This window comes from Wyeomyia smithii, chromosome 2 (assembly GCF_029784165.1).
Source record: "Wyeomyia smithii strain HCP4-BCI-WySm-NY-G18 chromosome 2, ASM2978416v1, whole genome shotgun sequence".
Taxonomy (NCBI): Eukaryota; Metazoa; Arthropoda; class Insecta; order Diptera; family Culicidae; genus Wyeomyia; species Wyeomyia smithii.
In genome coordinates, this window is record NC_073695.1 from 12,632,684 (window position 1) to 12,654,782 (window position 22,099).

The following is a 22,099-nucleotide window of genomic DNA, read 5'->3' on the forward strand; positions in this document are numbered from 1 at the left end:
GTTTTGAACTCCCTGTGAGGAGCTAATTTGGTTCCTTGTGGGGAACAATAATGCCGCTGAGAGGGTATCAGTTAAGATTCCTTTTGAGGAAACGTAATCCTTTGAGAGGGTATACCGTCTCCCTGTGAGGAGTTCGATTTGTTCCCAGTGAGGAACTGCAATTCCCCTGAGAGGGTATTACTAGTTTCCCTGTGAGGAAACATAGACCCTTGAGAGGGTGTATTACTTTGATCTCCCCGTGAAGAGCTGTAAATTCGTTTCCTAAACAAAAACAAATGGAAGAAATTTGATCATAGAATGAGTGCGTTCATTCCAATGATGCTCCATTTTTTCTTTCTCGACAAAAGCGGACAGAGCGGATAGTAATGTTTATGCTGGTGTTCGTGAAAGCAGTTGAAGTAGCCACAATAGCCAAACAATTCAGACCAGAAATGCCAGATATGAAAAACAAAATAAAGTGATTATTGGAGATGCATCACCGCGAATCTGACACGCTTGACCTTAACAAACGCTTGCCTGCCAGCACTGCGGTTATCAAAGGCATCCTGTGTTCTCTGTTTTTCTCACGGCACCAATACTCTTTCGTATGAAACGTTGCGTATGAAATAATACATACACGGAAAAAAATGTATGATCTAGTCAGTATTGAAACAGCAACTGAAAATAATATGTCTTTGCCACTCGAACTTGATTGTCAAAAATATCTCAATTTTCGATTGTACATATTGAAAATGGATTAGGTAAAAAATGGTATAAGGTTAGAAAAAAATACCTTACTTGTGCCGCGGAAGATCATAGCATTCACTTAATAGAAAATATGTGTTCGCTCTGTAGCGTGGCATGCAATTTTTGGACAAAGGTACCAGGTACATGAAAAAAGCGAAAAGAACATTAGAAATAGAAGCTTCGTACAGTCGGAGAAAGTTTCAGGCTTTAAGGAATTATTTTTCAGGTTTATTATGGTAGGCAGCTGTTGGGGAAGTGAAAAATGGGTGAGCTGAAAAATATTATACATACTTGGAAAAATATACTACATCCAAACGGGCCCAATCAAAAGAACAACAAAAGATTTACCCAGTGATTCCGTCAATAAATGAACGCAAACCTTCAACAAGAACTCCAACTCTCACGCATAGATACGGCTTTTTCTCTAGATCACTTGTTGATATAAATACTAATCGTAGTAAGTTGCGAACTCAACCCGTTTTTAGGATAGAGCAAAAACTGACCGTGCTGGGAAGCGGACGAAACTAACTTTTTGGAAGGTGGAATCTACGATGAGCTTTTTGTACATACGCTTGCATCCCTCCTGAGTGTAAATGCTGAGTGTAAATCATTGTAAAGGGGCGGTCGGGAACTACAAAATTTCTTTTGAACAGTGGCGGAATGTACTTTATTGACACTGCGGATCGCATGTATCACCTATCACCCAAAACAAACCTAACGAAGATGTAGTGGTGCATCGGAGTGACATGTATCGCTTTTTTGAATATAGTACCAGAAACTTAGATCAACGACTCAAAGGGTGACCGGAACAAACCTTGAAAGTATGCGCGTAACGTTTGGCACTAGGAGCGAAACTGTTCAGCTACAGTCTCGATAAAAATGGTTGGGGTAGTGACAGATGTTATGCAAGTCTACGCGCTAAATTAGAAAGCTCGCTTAACGGCTCAAAAGATAATTCGCGACGGAGGTTGACTACAAGGTTTGTTAAAAAAAATACGCACAACAGAGATCGATAATCAGGATGAAGAGATGTTTACAAAGAATTATTGAGCGAATGCGGAACTTACAAAGTTTTTGTTTTCAAATTTTTAATAAGGAAGATAGGATGTAGGGAACAAGGATAATACAAATAGAAAGAGAAAGAGAGAAAGTACAAATGAGAGAGCGTAGGAAAAGCAACACAATAAGAGTCAGTCGTATGATTAGCTTTGAAAGTGAAAGACGCTTTAGTAAAGTTGCAGAGAATGTGAATCTAAATGTAAAAGAGGATGGCCAGTATCAACTAGTATCACCACTACCGCTTTAACAAAGTTAAGTGATATCTCTCCCAGTCTGTCGCCCCGCGTCTTGGACAGAGGAGTCCCTCATACGGAGTCGCATACAGACACACTGACAGAGGCGACCAAGGTATTCGGTTCCACAAGGTGTTTCAAAAGAAAAGTGTAGCCCACTAAGCAGGTCTATTATGGTTCGGGAGGATCTGTCCCGATCCCGATTCTGAAACGACAGCTCACATAAAAGGCAAAGAATTGGTATCAAGGGAGCTCTTTTTGGTGAAACCAGCCAAACGTTTAGAGAAGCGCGTATATCTATTTTATGTTTGATTACTTACTATACGCTGGGTGTGAATTAATGGAACTGTTGAAAAGTGTAGTGTTAGGGCTTGGCAATTTGAATTGTGTAACGGAAAACTACACCTAGATTTTGTGAAACAAGAAAATAAAAAGGTCCTCAAAGGGCCTTCTATTCTTGCTTCTAGAGCTCAACGGTCGAGGCGGCGTCCTCTATTGAAGGGGATGAAGGATTTTTTCCCTCTCCTTTACGGCGTTCAAGCCGGAACACCGCCATTTTGGGGCGCACCCGCCATCACCTTTTTAGCTACCGAGAGGTACAAGCCGGTAGCCATTGTTCCGATATTACGATCGTATGCGCTGCTATCTACCGCCACGATGTTTGGAACGCCGACTAGTGCAGTAACGGAATGGAATTTTAGCCATTTGTGTACGTCAGCACTAGATTAAGTAACTTAGTTATAAGAAAAACCTAAATTAATCCACCTAGCGGTCAGACCCAGCCTATCTCATTCAAACTTTCATTTGTAAAAATAGATTTACATGAACGCTTCAATCCAATAAAAATATTGATGTTGTAATCTATACATATAAAAATGCAGTCCGGTCTGCCTGTCTGTCTGATCCATATAGGCTCGAAAATTACCGAACCGATCGGCGTGAAAATTTGTATGTAGGGGTTTGTGGTGCCTATAAAGGTTCCTATGATAGTTTGAGAACCCTTCCTTTTCTGGAAGGGAGGGGTCCCATACAAATGAAACATAAATTTCTGCACAACTCAAGAACAAACCAAGCAAATGAAACCGAATTTGGCATGTAGATGTTTTAAGGGATAAAAAATATGTCCATAATGTTTTGACACCCCTCCTTCTTTTGGAAGGGAGGGATGCCATACAAATGAAACACAAATTTCTGCACACCTCGAGCGCTAACCAACTAAATGGAACCAAATTTGGCAGGTGAATGTTTTAGTGGTAACAAATACGTTCCATAATCGACCTCAGGCAACATTTTGGATTGTAAGATGGCAACTTCCGGTTTCTGGAAATCAGCCTGAAATGGACGATTCCCATTAAATATGAGTATCTCCGGAACCAGAAAGATGCACAGAAGCTAAAAATTGATCAAAGACATAATCTTGAATTTCAAGATGGTGACTTCCGGTGTTTGGCAAACAGCCGGAAATGACCAAATACCATTCAATATGAATGTTTTCGAAACCAGAATTACGCCCAGATGGCAGAAATTGATTTTACAGGCAATTTTAAAGTTCAAAATGACGACTTTCGGTTTCTGAAAAACAGCCCGAAGTGACCAAATACCACCCAATATGAGTATCTCCGGAGCCAGAATGTTGCAAGAACACCACTATGAATTGTAGGATGGCAACTTCTGGTTTCTGGGAAACAGCCAAAACTGGCCGATTTTCGTCTGACATGAGTATCTCCGGATCTAGAATGATACACAGCAGCTGAAATCGACCACACATCCCCATTTTGGATTCTATGTTGGCGACTTCCGGTTCCTGGGAAACAACCGAAAATGATCGAATAACACCCAATATGGGTGTTTCTTCAACCGAATGCCGCTCAGAGGCTAGAAATTATCTTAAATACCATTTTGAAATCCAAGATGGCGACTTCCGGTTTGTGAAAAACAGCCTAAAATAACCAAATACCATCTAATATGGGTATTTCAGGAATTGTTATGACGTACTGAAGCCACAAATCGACCTCAGACAACATTTTTAATTGTAAGATGGCGACTTCCGGTGTCAGGAAAAAAGCAGAAAATGACCAAATACCACCCAATATGAGCGTTTCTTTGACCAGATTGACGCACGTAGGCCAGAAATTGTTCCTAAATGCCATTTTAAAATCCAAGATGGCGACTGCCGGTTTGTGAAAAATAGCCTAAAATAACCAAATACCATCCAATATGAATATCTCTGGAACTAGAATGATGCAATGAGCTAACAATTGACCTAAGGCACCATCTTGGATTGCTATATGGCAACTTCTAGGAAACCGTCGAAAATGACCGAATAATACTCAATATGAATATTTCCGTAATCTAGATGATGCATAGAAACCAAACATTGACCCTGGAAACCATTTTGAATTTAAAGACGACCACTTTTAGTTTCTGGAAAACAACCAAAATAACTAAATACCTCCCAATATGGGTAGTTCTGGTGTCAGATTGATGCCAGAAAATCTGCTGAAAATGACCGAATACCACCCAATATGAATATATTCAGAATTAAGGCGATGTACTGAAGCCAAAAGTCGAGGATATTGTCATTTCGATAAACTCAATCATTTCAAACGATTTGTTATTTGACTTTGATCATATCCTATGGCCGACTCGTCGTGCGTTTGCAGGCTTTGAACACATCGCAAGGAATCAATAAATTTGGAACATTCAAATAGTACGATACCACATTTAAATTATGTTGAGGCCACATATATCGATCAAAGCAGGTATAGTTTTAAATAGTCTTTAAACTTCTTTTCTTTCCATGACTTTTGAGCCACATATCAAATTGTTATGAAGTTTGTTATTTGTAAGTTCGAGAGATGACTCGTTCGTATGACACTAGTTATGTTCAAATAAATCATGTAGTCTTTGAGATAATAGACTTTAGTTGTTTTATTAACAATTTAATACATAACGGTTGCTTAAGTTCAATTATAATCAAATAAAATGGGAACGTATAGGGCAGCCAAACTTTGAAACCACGTGCTCAATCATAATTCACCCTTTAACCCTTAGCCTGCTCATCTGATAATAATATAGATAATATTGATTAAATCGGTTGTGTAGTTTCTGAGATAATGAAGTTTCGGGATTTTCACATTTCGACACATTACAGGCAAAGTTACAGTCCGATTATAGTTAAGTTCAATAGGGTGTTATGAGGCAGCTAGACCTCTCATTTGACACTAATTTAATGAAAATCGGTTCAGCCATCTCTGAGAAATAAGAGTGAGTCCAAGTAGTCTTCGGAATATGTTGCTTTTCATAGCTGGATTTCACACTTTTAAACATAACAGGCAAAGTGACAGTCCAATTGCAGAACAAATCAAAAGGGTCTTATGGGGCAACTAGACCTTTCATTTGACACTAATTTTGTGAAAATCGATTCAGCCATCTCTGAGAAAAATGAGTGAGTTTAAACAACCTCAGGATAACTTTTCTTTACATAACTTTTGAACCATATGTTCAATCATTACGAAATTCGAGAGTTAAAGGTTCTGGGGACAGCCCAATCATTTGAAACCAGTTTTATTGAAATCGGTTGTGTAGTTTCTGAGATATTGATGTTTCGCGATTTTTACATTTTGATACATAACCTCTAAACTAAAAATCCGTTTACAATGAAATTCAATAGCAACCTATGGCGCAACTAGACCTTTCATTTGCAATTAATTTTATGAAAATCGGTCAGGACATCTCTGAGAAAAGTGAGTGAGAAAAAAAAGTTGCACATACACACACACACACACACACACACATACACACATACATACATACAGAAAATGCTCAGTTCGTCGAAAGAAGTCGAGTGGTATATGACATTCGGCCATTGGGACCACTTTTATACCTTCGGTTTTTCCAGTGATTGCTATACCTTTCTAGGAGAAAGGCAAAACCATGTCGAGAAGGAAAATAAATACGTGCGTAATTCTCATTCTGAGAAAAATGACAGATTAAGTTTATAAAAGTTGGCAAGTGGCAAGTACTCGTTTGATATGTTTGTTTAATTATGTATTTAAAAAGCGTGCCTTACCACCGTCAGAAGCAAATGAAGGCGATTATCGCAGTGAAAAGCTGTTAAACCTGAGCAAGACAGATCTATTTTAGTCATTCCGAACCAGTATGGTTTATATAGGGTGTGGCAATGGTATTGCAGTTGTATTGGTGCCCTACATCACTTTTTAATATCATGTGCAAAACTGCTATGATGTTATTTACGCTACCGTTGCTAAGAAGGAGTGCTACGTCATAACAATGTTTTGGTTTCGTCTTCCTGCAGTGTTTTAGTGTAAAGTGATGGCATTGTTTTAGACATTCTGATAATTGTCCGCGAAAACTATGGCGATTGATTATTGTTTAAGTGTGCAGTCTCCTTGTAGTGTATTACTGACTATAGTCATGAAAAAAGACTAGTTAATACTGCTTTCCGGAGGAAAAAGCCTGGAGATTAAAATGGATACGGACACGTGTGCTCAAAACGTTCTCGTAGTTCTAGCTGTTTAATCCGTTCGAGTGCCGTCACATAAAAAAATCTGACCGAGAGGAACAACTGGAAGGGCGCCAGGACAGTCCTATATGAATTGTAGGAGAAATGCTAAGTATTGTTTTTTGGGTGACTGTTATTCATAATGAATTCGGATTCAAATATCACGCAGGAATCTCTACCATTTTCAGTAAAATAAGCGGTGGTGAGTTGCAGAACGTTGGCCTTTGCAGATTTAAACACGAATAACATTGGAATACTGTGCCAGAAAATTCACGAGGTATGAATTTCTGAAGGAACAAACCAGCAAGATTATTTTGTACAACGTAGTCGCGATCTCATCGATATGCAAAAAAAAATCCAAGAGATAACAAAACATAAATATAAATTTCAGAAGAAATAGCCTCAAAATAGCAATAGCTAAGATAAATGACAAAATATTATGCATATCATGAACCGAATAAATATGATAAAAGGCTAATATTTTCTTCGATCATCGTATCAGACATTACTCATATCCGAAAGTTTTATTTAACCTTCTATCGATATAAATAAAATTATTTTGTTCTCAGTTCAAAATTAGCAGTAATTTTTGAAAGTAGTGCGGGAGATGTTATAATCGAATTGGCATGCATATTGGATTATGTTGACAATTTCATAATAATACCAGTGAACGTTTTCGAAATAATTTCGCGAATTTGGTACTAATATATCATTGCAAAAATAAGTTGATTTTGATATAGAACAGCAAAAAAAAGTGGTGCATGATCAGTACACTTCCCCGGTGAATCTAGAATATGTTTTGATATCAATTATTTGTGAAATAAACATGAACATACAAATCGAAAAACAATCTCCATAAGAGCACGTAAGCCCATTTGTGTTATGACGTCACTACTGTTCACACGGGCGTTGATGATATTTTTTGACTCGCCAACACAATCTCACGTATACTTCTTCCACACCCTATATAAACCATACTGATTCCGAACTACCCGTTTGTAGTGACAAAAAACTTTGAATTTCTGCCCTCGGCATTCAAGATTTACATCTAACAGTGTCCCGATCAAACGATTATAACAAACAGGTAACATATGTTTGATAGAATAGAACAAAGCCTGTAATATACTTGATATGCCAGAATGATAAAAAATTATATCAAATTCTGTTATCATATATTTTCTTAAAGCATATTTATACAAAATTTGTTATTTAATTAACAAAATATTGTACATTATAACTAATTCTGATTTTTTCTGCCTAAAACCTTACAAAACTTGCTATAATTTGTAATAATCAGTAAGTTATTTCGATAGGATTTTTGATATGTTAACTATTACCGAGACCAAGTTTAGAACACAAGTTGATACAAAAAGTTCGTAACAAAATATCAAGATTTGTTATAGTCCTGATATTTTTGACTGATCTTGACTGTACTATCAGAGTTATAGGGTTGCGAACAAAAAATTACAATTTGCGTCTCATGCTTACTGTCTGCAATTACGGCACGTTCGTTTTTACAGAAACTTGACTGCGAGATAGAATCGACCTTCGCTCTGATCGTATCTCATTAACCAAAGCATCATGATTCGGTACTGCAAACCGATTTAGTTGACAGCGCTTTAACAGCCTTCTATGGCAAACTCTACGTAGTCCGTAATGGTTTCGTCTCACGGATAAAACCTCGACCTTCAGCCAACCCTGGTGGATCCCTGAGCTGCGTCATCTGCGAAACAAACTATACAAAGCACGCAATTGTTCCTACCTAACGAAATCTGAAAACGACAGGCTGATACTTCACGAAGTTTAACCTTTGTATAAAATGGTTCTACATTAATCTCTCGCAAGTTAGACATCTAGGATTCAGACCGGCGTGAAACAGGCTCCCTCACGCTTTTGGAATTTTGTGGAGAAACCATAATCATCTTCTCGCATTCCATCCAAAGTAAATTTCAACGGTGTTAAGTCCTGCTCTTGATCGAAGGGAGCAAACCTTTTCGAGGTAGTCGATCTTGGGTCACTGGTAACTGAGGACCAGCCGTGAGATATGGCGGCGTGTTATCAGCGGAAGTCGTGCCTACTATAGGCTCTACAAGCAGTTGCGGTTGGACATACTAAACCCTCGTACCAAGTGAAACCTGTAAAAAACGTTCAAGAAACCGGTTGTTCTCTACGGGCATGAAACGTAGACAATGCCTGAGGAGGAGAATCTGCGAGTGCTCGGAATTCTCGAACGACGGGTACTCAGAACGATCTCTGGCGGGTGTGCAGGAAAATGGAATATGGAGGCGTAGGAACCGAGGAACCATGAGCTCTCGCAACTCTGCGGTAAACCCAGTATCCAAAAGGTGGCTAAAGCTGAACGGATACACTGGGCAGGGTATGCTGGACGACTACCCTGCGAAGATGGTGTTTGCCTCGAATCCGGTGTTCCTATTCTAGAAATCGGACGCAGACTCACAAGTTATAAAGAACTATTTAAAAGTTCCACAGAGGTACGCAACTGCACAGCGAAAACCAAAAAATCGAAGTTATCGACAAGAGACATGCGGAGTGCCGTGAAACTCAAATTCAACAAAGATCAAATCTACTTTGCATTTACCAGCTTGCAAGGAATTTGTTTCACAGGCAAGCTCAATTTGGCATTAACATCTTGTAAGATGAACTCATCAGATTACATCTAAGTTCTGAATAATTGTTTGGTCCTATGCATTGAGCATCGTATCGTCATAAGAAGTTTGTTTCCCAACAAGGTAATGGCAGTATTTCCACCAGTTTAGCTACAAAATCACGGTTTAAACTACCCAGCAGATTGACTTACTGGAATGGCCAGCCCGCAGTCCTGATCTAATGCCGACGCATCTACGCCAACAAACGGCAATATAGTTCCATTGACGAACTAAAGGCCGCCAATTTGAAAGCGTGGATGAGGATCGAACCGATCATTTTGAAGAACTTGGTTGCCGGTATGTCCAAAAGGATTTTTCAGGTTATTGAACGAGCTGGAAACATATTCTTAATACTCAGTGTTTGACTATCTGTCAGTGATTGGAGTAAGTGCGGCTATAGAAAGTAGTCACTAAATTTCATGCACTTGAAAGAATGAAAGCTCGAAAGTGACAAATTATTATTATTCTTATCCTTATCTTCCAATTAATATGTTTGAAAACGTCCAAAATAGGTTTTGGAATGGATTCTGTACTGCTTATTCAACTTAGCTTTATCCCTCTTGTTTTGTATCACGTCTGGCGTGCCCCATGGTACAGTTCTTGGACCGTTGCTATTTAACGTCTACGTAAATGATCCGCGCTTGCTCATATCGATGACTTGAAGGTATTTCGTGTAGTTGTGTCTTCGGATGACCACACTACCCTTCAAGAAGACATCAACATTCTGCTGATCTGGAGTGACGATGATTGTATGTTAACAGCACAAAATGCAACATTACCAGTACAATATTAGAACTAAAGCGCTCCAACGTGTCACGTCTATTTGCAATCTTATTGACGAAGAGCTCAGCTTCAACGATCATATTGGCAGTTTCTATATTGCACGTTGGTGCGCAGTATTCCGGAATACGCTTCGTTTGGTCGCACTGTTTAGGACAAAACCTTGCAATTGAAAGCGTGCAGAAGGAATTTGTACGGTTTATGTTACGGTCACTACCTTGGAACGACCCAGTCAAATTTCCTCCTCACCCTGATAGATGTCAACTCATAAGTTTATAATCGCTGTCAGTCAGACGTGATGATACTTTTCAATCTCACACCAGATCTATTCAAGGCTCTTCGTTTTCTGTGGACTGCAATCGCACACGGGATGCGGATATGCGAGCCAGATTGATTTTAAAAACGAGAACCGACAAAGATGTAGCAAGAGACACAGGTAAAGTGACTCTGAACTTTGTGGAAGAGTGCCATCGCGTGACCAGCACTATGTCCGTGAATATCCGTACGCTTCGCACACCTGCTCCAGATGCAAGCCAACAAGGACACATCGGAAAACCAACCACTCAACCGACGATGGAGTCTTAATCTCGGACTACACCGAACATGCAACGTTCAGGGGATCCAGGCTATGGATTTGATCGATCAGTGCCGATTAGCAGCTCAACATCAACGCCATCCACCATACTCAACAGCAGTTCTGCAACCAATTGAAGTACCAATTTCCGGAAGTTTTCTAAAGGGATCGTACTGAAATATCGCCTAGTCATAGTATAGCTAGGATAGAAGCTCAGAAGTTGGCCGCCACCATATTCAGTGAGTCGAAGATCGAATGGGCAATTGATTCATTTCAGCCTTACAAACCCCGGGGATGGATGGAATATTGCCAATTATGCTCCAAAAGAGTAAACCGCTAACTGTTCCACTCATCACCGGAATTTGTCGCGCTAGTCTAACACTAAATTACATACCTACGAGCTGGAGGCAAACCAAAGTTATATTTATTCCAAAGGCTGGAAGACGCGATAAAACACTTCCAGAAGCCTTCAGACCAATCAGTTCAACATCCATATTCTTTGAAATTATGGAGAAACTGATTGATTAGCAAATAAAAACCGTTCACCTGACGGTTAATCCCTTGAATAAACTTCAATTTGCTTATCAAAACAACAAATCTACCATAGACGCGTCCTTCGAAAACAACTATTATTCCCTTCACACGAAGGAGGAAATACACAATAAAGAAATTACGGCTCGATGGCACTGATCTGAACACATCCACTGAAACTAAGTTTCTAGGAATATGGCTTGATCATAAATTCAACTGGAACACACACATTGAAAATGCAATCAAGAAGGCAACTAGCGCTCTGTGGGTGTGTAGCAGAACTATTGGTAAAAACTGGGGCTTAAAACCCAAGATGATACACTGGTTATAACAAAAATCATTATACCAAGACTAACCCATGCCTCGCTAGTGTGGTGGCCAAAAACCAATACAACGGCCGCTCAAACAAAGTTAGGCAAACTACAAAGGTTAGCTTGCGTATCAATTTGCGGATCTATGAGAATTACTCCGACGAAATCTTTGGAAGCAATTTGTCATTTCCTTCCACTTCATCAACTGGAGGCGGTAAAGAGTGCCCAAAGGCTGAACCGTCACAAAAACTTTCTAGACGAAAATCTAACAGGTCACATCAAAATACTGAAAGATTTTCATATAAACGAACTTATAGTGAGAAACGAAGACTGGCTGGAAAATAAGCCAAATTTCGACACTCCCTAAAAATCATTGAGACCGAACGGGTATCTTGGGAAACAGGAGGTCCAGCAGTTCGACAGGGTTTAATAATCTTTTACACCGATGGTTCAAAAATGAATAAAGTCACCGGAGCTGGCATCACCGGGCCAGGAATAAATGAATATAGCTCTATGGGAAACTGGCCAACAGTTTTTCAAGCTGAAATATACGCAATCATGGAATGTGCATACAACTGTCTAAAGAGAAATTACCGACACGAAAATATCTGTATCTTCTCCGACAGTCAGGCAGCACTCAAAGCGCTTAAAGCACCCATTTGCAAATCAAAACTAGTGAGATAATGCATTCTTTCACTTCGGCAGCTAGCACAAAAAAAAACAGGTTTCACTATACTGGGTACCAGAACACTGCGGAATTGAAGGCAATGAAAAAGCCGACTCACTAGCAAGACAAGGTTCTTCTGAAAACGTTATAGGACCAGAACCCGTCTGTGGCGTCTCACCAAGAGCTTTAAAAATAGAACTAGATGAGTGGGCAAGGATGGTCATAAGTAAAAATTGGAATGCTGTATCTGGTTTACGGCAATCAAAAAAAATATAAAACCAATCTACGCAAAAACCATTACGATACTTAAGCTCAATAAAAAAGACCTAAGTACGACAGCAGGACTTTTCACTGGTCACTGTCGGAGTAAGTACCATCTGAAGAAGATGGGCAAACTCAATGACGAGAAATGCCGCTTCTACGGACTTGAAAATGAAACCTCTGAACACCTACTTTGCGAATGCAGAGTATTAATACAACGCAGACTGCGTATCCTCCGTAAAGGATTCCTCAGTCCTTCCGAAATCTGGAACGAAAGTCCTTCTCAGATATTACACTTCATTCGAATTGTGATACCTGACTGGGATACACGTGCAAATCAAAATTGGACATCAACTCAATAATAGTTATGCGCCGAAATTGAATGCACCTAGATCAAGGCAGAGCATACCACAATAGATCTACTACCAATGGTCGCAGTGGTTCAGTCTCCTACAGGAAAAAAAATGATTATAACTTGCGCTCCCTCATATCGATTTCGTGTGATATATACCATTTCCAGTTGATTTGTATTGTTTTGAAGCACAAAAATAAGCTAATGCCAAAAAAGTCACTAAAATCCTTAGATCTGTTCTTGAATCGTAACACACAGGCACCAACTAATTTTTCTAGAACGATGGTTGAGAAAGAGACCACGGTGATAAGTTGTAACTTGAAACTAATAATATTATCATAATTATTTTCAATTTGTTACAGTTTCGAAGAAACTGATTGAAACCAGTATGTTGAGGGTTGAGTTGAGGGTAATCATTAGAAGTTTTTTATAAATTGTACGAAAAAAATGATAAAAGAATCTTTCAACAGATATGATTATTAAACAATGAGGTTAATTGCAATCCAATACAATATTATCAAACGTTTGGTAACTTCTCTTCGATACGCCATTTCTAGTTTCCATCCTCTTCGTTTCATTATCTCATCATCTCACCAGCAACACTTTCCTCATTACAACGTAATGATTTATCCGGTCACTAGTGTCGTGATATCTTCCTGAACCGTAACTGACGGTTTGAACCGAACGAAACTCGTTCCGGTGCGCTCCACTGGGAGATTCTCGAATAGCTTGCCCAACGCAACAACAGTCAGCATAATGTGTAAAGTAACGTCTGCAATCAAGTTTTACTTCAGAACTATGTAATTCAGGCATCAAGTCTATGATAGCTACTTATTTATTTATTTATTTATTTATTTATTTATTTATTTATTTCGTCAATCATAGTAGACTACATCTTAAAAACTATTGCTAACATCACAAATATAGTTATGTAATTCTAGTGTTCAATATTTTTCTAAGAGCATTTCGTGACATCGTTAAATCAATAACTTCACAATATTTATTGTAAAGACTCATCATACTATTAACTGGCCCGGCCATGGCATATTCTGTTCTATAAGAATTTAATACGAAAATTTTTCGCGTTCTTAATGAGCGTGTAGGAGCATAAAAGTTGAGTTTTCCAAGCAGATTTTCCGAACTTATGCGTTGTGAAACTAAATCGTTGACAAGAGTTACCGAAGCAATTTCTCTTCTTTTTTCAAGCGTTTCTATATTAATAAGCATGCAACGCGATTCATAACAAGGGAGAGGAAATGAATTCCAACCTAGTTTTCTTAGTGCATATAACAAAAACTGTTTTTGTACGGATTCGATTCTATTGGAATGGACGTCTTGATAAGGCGACCAAACAACACTACAGTATTCTAAGATAGATCTAGCATATGTAACAAAATTATCAACCGCTTTGTTCATATCTATTTCATTTTTTAGAAGTGATTGCCAGTCGATGTCAGTTAATTTACGATTGATTAGTTCAAAGTTTGCTTTAGTGAAGTCATATTTATATTCAGGCTGATGATCAGAGGGTCGTGATCTCTCGGTATCAATCATTAGCGAGTACTCAATTGCAGTATGAAATTTTTCATTTTTCCATAGGGGATATTCTGCTTTGTCAACACTAAAATCTTCCGTGCAATTGGTGAATAAAAAGTCTAAAAAACAGTTTTGCTCATTCCGGATTGAGTTTACCTGATTTAATCCAAGTTGACTAAAACCGTCAAAAATAAATTGCAGAGTTTCGTTTTCTCCTACTACAGGAAGTAAAAGCGATTCATTATCATCGTTTACAATAAAATCAGCATCATTTTGATTGAAATCTCCATATATATGAATTTTTGAGTTAGTGTGGGACTCATCATTCACTAATTCTACCGTCCTTAAAAATTTTTCATATGATTGCTTTTTGGCAAAGTGGGGTGGAAAGTAAACAGATACGAAAATATGGATTTCACCCTTCAACAGAACTTTAACCCAGACATCTTCAAATTCGGCATGTTTCTGGGTTATGATTTGCTCAGAATCATGCTGAACCCCAACAGCTACAAGCACTCCTCCACCTGATTTCTTATCAGATAGTGATAAATCACGATCGCTCATTCTGTGCCGAACACGCATCAGTACTGGACGTGTTTGGTGATCGGTCCGATAGAGTATAAAACAAAAGACGTGTGAACAAGTGTTGGCATTGTTTGCCTGGTCGAGTGAAATAAATCCGGGTTCAAGGTCGTTCCTTTGTGCAACTGTTTCGCATCGTGACTGCCAGCTGGTGCGTAAGCCGATTTGGCTGCTGGCTGGATTGTGCTACAGCAGTGGACGAGACACAAACGAGGAAAAAGAAGAAGCCATCAGTGTCAGCGAGTCGTATCGCTGTGTGGAGTGATCTCACACCTGGCTCGCTGCTGGTGGCTGTTTGGTGCTGCTGTATTGGTGCTGCTGGCTGTAACGGCTGCTACTTCGAACGATCGGACAACCAACCTTACTGGAAGGGAGAAATAAAAAGGTACGTGTTCTTGTCAGTGCTAGTGCGCTAAACATAGCGCGATGGATGTAGATCCCTCGCCTCCCGCGCCACCATCCCCGAACCCCTCTGACCCTGACCCTTCTGTTACCCCCTCCCCTGTTCATTCTTCAGTCCCCCCTCGCCCCAGGCTTTACCCAGACGGAGCCCAGGGCAGCTATACTGTTTATTTTCGGCCAAAGGCAGGACCGAAATCGAAAAAGTTGAACCTCTTGCAGATTTCTAAAGACCTGACGAAGGAGTACAAGGGCGTGACCGAAATTTCCAAGGTCCGGCCTAACAAGCTCCGTGTCGTGGTCGGTAACCTGAAAGAGGCCAACGATATAGCTTGCTCTGAGCTCTTCACACGCGAGTATCGCGTCTACATACCCGCACGAGACGTGGAGATCGACGGTGTCATAACCGATTCGAGTCTGTCCGTCGAGTGTATACTGCAAAGTGCCAAAGGGTGCTTTAAGAACAAAACGTGTCCCGAAGTAAAGGTGCTCGACTGCAAGCAATTGCGGTCAGCATCGATCATCGGTGGCAAAACAGTATACACTCCGTCAGACTCGTTTCGAGTTACGTTCGCCGGGTCTGCACTACCAAGCCACGTCTCGATCCACCGGGTTCGTCTCCCTGTGAGGCTCTACGTGCCCCGCGTCATGAACTGCCTGAATTGCAAGCAGTTAGGCCATACAGCCGCCTACTGCTGCAATAAGGCACGTTGTGGCAAGTGTGGGGAGTCTCATGCGGAAGATTCTTGCAGTGTTAACGCTGAAAAGTGTATTCACTGCGGAGAAAATCTGCATGAGCTCTCGACATGTGCGGTGTACATGCAGCGCAGGGATAAAATAAAACGGTCTCTCAAAGAGCGTTCAAAGCGTTCCTACGCTGACATGCTGAAGAAGACCGTTACCACTTCTCCCGTTACTTCGAACCCCTTCGATCTGTTGCCCTCTGAGGAAACCGATTCTGACGATTCACCAGCGGGAGCATCTTACGCCAATCCTGGGGAGTCTAGAAAGAGGAAAAGTGTTTCCTCTCCTAAACTTCCCAGAAAAGGTCCTAAGATTTCTCAAAGTGAAATGAAGGTTACAAACAAACCAAACAGTGCTGCGGAAAAACCGAAGCAAACTCCTCCTGGGCTGGCAAATTTAAAGTCCCAGATGGAGTTCCCAGCACTGCCAGGAACATCTAAAACCCCAGTTGCTCCTTTTACACTCCCAGTTGATGAAACAAACTCTGGATTAGTGAAATTTTCTGACATTGTGGACTGGATTTTTGAAACTTTCAATGTACCCGATCCAATTAAAATTTTTCTTACAGCATTCCTCCCAACAGTTAGATCATTTTTGAAGCAGTTGACTGCCCAATGGCCTCTCCTTGCAGCGATTGTATCCTTCGATGCCTAATTCAACTGCGTATATGAAGGATTCTATCTCTGTCTTACAGTGGAATTGTAGAAGTATTTTACCAAAAATTGATTCGTTTAAAGTTTTGATAAATAAAAACAAATGCGATGCATTTTCCCTTTGTGAAACTTGGCTTACTTCAAATATTGATCTCAACTTCCATGATTTTAATATTATTCGCCTTGATCGAGACACCCCATATGGAGGAGTACTTTTAGGGATTAAAAAGTGCTATTCTTTCTATCGTATTAACCTCCCCTCGATTCCAGGCATCGAAGTTGTCGCATGTCAAATGACAATACAAGGTAAAGAGCTTTGTATTGCCTCAATATATATTCCCCCCAGAGCACAGGTTGGGCAACGGCTGCTCTTTGATTTAATAGAACTTCTTCCCTCGCCACGTTTGATTTTGGGAGACTTCAACTCTCATGGCGTGGCTTGGGGTTCCCCATACAATGATAACCGCTCCTCTTTAATCTATAACCTTTGCGATGACTTCACTATGACTATTTTAAACAACGGTGAAATGACACGTATCCCGAAACCTCCAGCGCGCCCAAGCGCTTTGGAGAAATCCTTATGTTCGACGTCGCTACGGTTGGATTGCACATGGAAGGTAATCCTCGATCCTCACGGTAGCGACCATCTGCCTATTCTTATTTCAATTACTAACAGGTCAACTCGCATGCGACCAATTGACATTCCGTATGACCTCACACGAAATGTCGATTGGAAGTTATACGAGGAAATGATTTCAAAAGCGGTCGAGTCGATTCAACATCATTCACCACTTGAAGAATACAACCTCCTCGCGGGCTTGATTCTCGACGCCGCGTTGCAAGCCCAAACGAAGAAATATCCCGGCGTAACGATCAAAGAACGGCCTCCCACTCCGTGGTGGGACCAAGAGTGCTCCGATGTCTACACGCAAAGATCCGACGCGTTTAAGGCCTACCAGACGGGAGGTATACCTGGCGACTATTTACGGTATTCGGAGCTTGATACCAAGCTTAAAAGCTTGGCTAAAGCAAAGAAACGTGGATATTGGCGTCGGTTCGTGAACGAGACGTCGAGGGAGACATCGATGAGCACTCTTTGGAACACAGCCCGAAGAATGCGGAATCGCGTAACGGTCAACGAAAGCGAGGAGTCTTCAAGTAGGTGGATATTTGATTTTGCCAGGAAAGTATGTCCGGACTCTGTTCCTGAGCAAAATATTGTTCGCGATGCGTCTCCGGGCCACGACGCGATAGAATCACCTTTTACGATGGCAGAACTTTCAGTTGCCCTCCTGTCCTGTAACAATAACGCGCCTGGATTAGATAGAATCAAATTCAACTTGTTGAAGAATCTACCCGGCAATGCCAAGAGGCGCTTGTTGAACTTGTTCAATAAGTTCCTGGAGCAAAACATTGTACCGCAGGATTGGAGGCAAGTGAAGGTGATCGCCATCCAAAAACCAGGGAAACCAGCTTCTAATCACAACTCTTATAGGCCGATTGCAATGCTATCCTGTATCCGGAAATTGATGGAAAAAATGATACTCCGTCGTTTAGACCACTGGGTCGAATCAAATGGTCTACTATCAGAAACTCAATTTGGCTTCCGCCGTGCCAAAGGGACGAATGATTGTCTTGCGTTGCTTTCAACAGATATTCAGCTGGCGTATGCTCGTAAAGAACAAATGGCGTCTGCGTTCTTGGACATTAAGGGGGCTTTTGATTCCGTTTCTATTGACATTCTTTCGGGTAAACTTCACCGACAAGGATTTTCTCCAATTTTGAACAATTTTTTGCACAACTTGTTGTCCAAAAAGCACATGCATTTTACGCATGGCGATTTGGCAACTTTTCGCATTAGCTACATGGGTCTTCCCCAGGGCTCATGTTTAAGCCCCCTTCTTTACAACTTTTATGTAAATGACATCGACGAATGTCTGGCAAATTCATGCACGATAAGACAACTTGCAGACGACAGTGTAATCTCTGTTACAGGAGCCAAAGCTGCCGATTTGCAAGGACCATTGCAAGATACCTTGGACAATTTGTCTGCTTGGGCTTTACAGCTAGGTATCGAATTCTCTCCGGAGAAGACTGAGATAGTAGTTTTTTCTAGGAAGCATGAACCTGCTCAGCTTCAAACACAATTAATGGGTAAAACGATTTCTCAGGTTTTGGTACACAAATATCTTGGTGTCTGGTTTGACTCTAAAGGCACCTGGGGTTGTCACGTGAGGTATCTGATGAAAAAATGTCAACAAAGAGTGAATTTTCTTCGTACAATAACCGGACAATGGTGGGGAGCCCATCCAGGAGACCTTATAAGGCTTTACCAAACAACGATATTGTCTGTTATTGAATACGGGTGTTTCTGCTTCCGCTCCGCAGCAAACACACATTTGATCAAACTGGAGCGAATACAATATCGTTGTTTGCGTATCGCCTTAGGTTGCATGCAGTCGACCCATACGATGAGTTTGGAGGTTTTAGCTGGAGTACTACCATTGAAAAACCGCTTCTGGAGCCTGTCTTCTCGTATTCTAATCAAATGTGAGGTCTTGAACCGTCCCGTGATTGAAAATTTTGAAAGGTTAATCGAACTTAATTCTCAAACCCGTTTTATGACATTGTATTTCAATCACATGTCCCAAAATATTAACCCTTCTTCGAATATTCCAAATCGTGTCGACTTATCAAATACTTCTGATTCCACTGTGTTTTTCGATACATCCATGATAGAAGAAACTCGTGGAATCCCGGATCATTTACGCGTGCAGCAGATCCCTAAAATTTTTTCCAATAAATATCGAAACATCAACTGCGACAATATGTACTACACTGACGGATCACTTCTTGATGGGTCCACTGGCTTCGGTATCTTCAATAACAATTTAACCGTCTCCCATAAGCTCGATAATCCTGCTTCTGTTTACGTCGCAGAATTAGCTGCAATTCAGTACACCCTAGGGATTATCGAAAAAATGCCCACGGACCATTATTTCATCTTTACGGACAGTCTCAGTTCCATTGAGGCTCTCCGATCGATGAAAGATGTTAAGCACTCTCCGTATTTCCTGGGGAAAATACGGGAACATCTGAGTGCTTTATCCGAAAAATCTACTCAGATTACCTTAGCGTGGGTCCCTTCTCACTGCTCGATACCGGGTAATGAGAAAGCGGACTCTTTGGCTAAGGTGGGCGCAACAAACGGTGATATTTATGAAAGACCAATTGCCTTTAATGAATTTTTCGCACTTGTACGTCAGAATACGATCATCAGTTGGCAAAATGCTTGGACCAGAGGGGAATTGGGAAGGTGGTTACATTCCATAATCCCCAAAGTATCGACGAACCCGTGGTTCAAGGGGTTGGATGTAGGTCGGGATTTCATTTGCGTGATGTCCCGGCTTATGTCCAATCACTATAGATTTGACGCGCTCCTCCGTCGTGTTGGGCTCGGGGAAAGTGGTATCTGTGCCTGTGGTGAAGGTTATCACGACATAGAGCATGTGGTTTGGTCATGCCCTGTACACCGTGACGCCAGGTCTAAATTAATAGCTTCCCTGCAGGCCGAGGGTAGACAGCCGGCTGTTCCTGTTCGTGATGTCTTGGCGAGCCGTGACCTATCCTACATGTCCCTTATATACGTTTTCCTGAAATCCATCCACGCCCCAGTCTAGTCCCGTTCCCCTCCGTCTACACCCAACAAAACGACAAGAACACGTTTGAACCTTAAGCACAAAACCAGCAACCAGACCCCGCACAACAGAACCAGGACCCAAGGACTACGAGCCTCTGTCCCAACTCACGACATCGTGGCTCAGCAGAACGAATCCATACATGCCATTCGACGATTATCAGACGACCATTGAACAACAAAACACTGATTGGAAATCCCATGCTAGTTTTAAGTTAGACTTAATTTCAGCTCGTAGTCGGCAGCGAGGATAAAAAATTTGCTTTAGTTTTTAAGTCATCAGATATAATTGGCGCCGTTAAACATTAAATTGTATTTGTGCCGTGTCAAATAAATGTTATGTGAAGAAAAAAAAAAAAAAAATCACGATCGCTCCTGAACACATTAAAGGAACTGTTGAAAACTTCTTCACTTTTAATATCTTCGTTCCAGTTCGTTTCCGTTGCTAAGATGATTGAGTATGAACATCCACTTATTCTGTTAATAATGTGATTAATTTTGAGTGCACTGCGCATCCTGTTGAAATTCTGAGCATAAATCAATACTTCATTGACTACTGGCGTTGTTTTTTCTTTCTCTGAGCGTCACTGATTTTGAGAACACGAATGCTTACAATAACATCCATCACACGGGAAACTTGCTGATCTAAAATTATTGTTATTGTTATAGTTGTGGCTGCCAGCCAAATGGTAAGGACACGATACAGCTGAAGAGGTCGCGGGAGTCGTTAAGTTGAGCGGGCTCGTTGAAACGGTAGGCATGAAAGATGATTGTGACTCATTATTCGCTGGGTACGGATTAAGTATTTCGCCTCGTTGAAAAGAGATATGCTGGAGATTAGGTGGGGGTCGAGAAAATTTATCCTTCGCTGCAGCAAAAAGCACACGGTCTGGTGGTAGTTGGTTGTAGTAGCTGTTGTTAAGATTCCTGTTAAGATTGAGGTAACGATTCGGGATTTGATTGTTGTTATTATTGATGCTGTTATTGTTGTTGTTGGAGTTGTTAATGTTGCGGTTGTTGTAGATGTTATTATTGCGATTGAAGTTTTTATTGTTGCGGTTCTGGTGGTTGTTATTGCTGCGGTGGTTGTAGATGTTATTGTTGCGATTGTAATTGTCATTGTTGTTCAGGTGGTTGTTATTGTTGCGGTTGTTGTAATTGTTACCATTGCGGTTGTTGTTGTTAGTATTGTTGTTGTAAGCCTGTTGTCGTCGATTCCTCCTTCTTCTGGCTGCATCTGCATTCTTCAACTGTACCAAACGACGCCTTTTACGTTCATCATAATCTATCCAATCCGCTTTCCAAACTTTTTTGGAACCTAGAAACCGCCAACCTGAATTATTGGCGTTATCCAAATTAAGTTCTGTTGTCAAACTTGGAAGTGAAACAGGTGAAGCTATTGGGGGAGCGGCAACACTCGCTGACTTAGATCTTAGTTCTTCGATGCAGGATGACAGAGTTTTAAGTTCATCTACAATGTTTATCTCTAACGGACTACTCACACAATACCAGCAACACCCTTGCAGGATTGAGAAGCATTATTCTAAACCATCGCTTATTGTTCCAAATCAGAACAATGTCACGAGCAAACAGTAGAAACAAATCGAACATGTAAGCGATTGCAAAAGGGTTAATCCATTTTTTCGATTCCTGTTAGTAAGTAACAGTGTGGTCAGTAATTGTGCTCTCAAATACCGCTACACTTCGAACCTTATACACGCCGTAGAACATTGCAATTCCCACAATCAACCACAGGCATCCAAAGGAGAGTATTCCGCTGCCCATGAGTCAGTAATCATAAAC

General features: G+C 40.7%; 1 protein-coding gene across 4 annotated transcripts in view; it reads right to left on the minus strand.

Annotated features, from left to right (window-relative positions):
• LOC129724929 (uncharacterized) overlaps nucleotides 1-22,099 on the minus strand; it is a 311,814-nt gene that overhangs the window by 175,031 nt on the left and 114,684 nt on the right. The gene's annotated exons all lie outside the window — the stretch shown is intronic.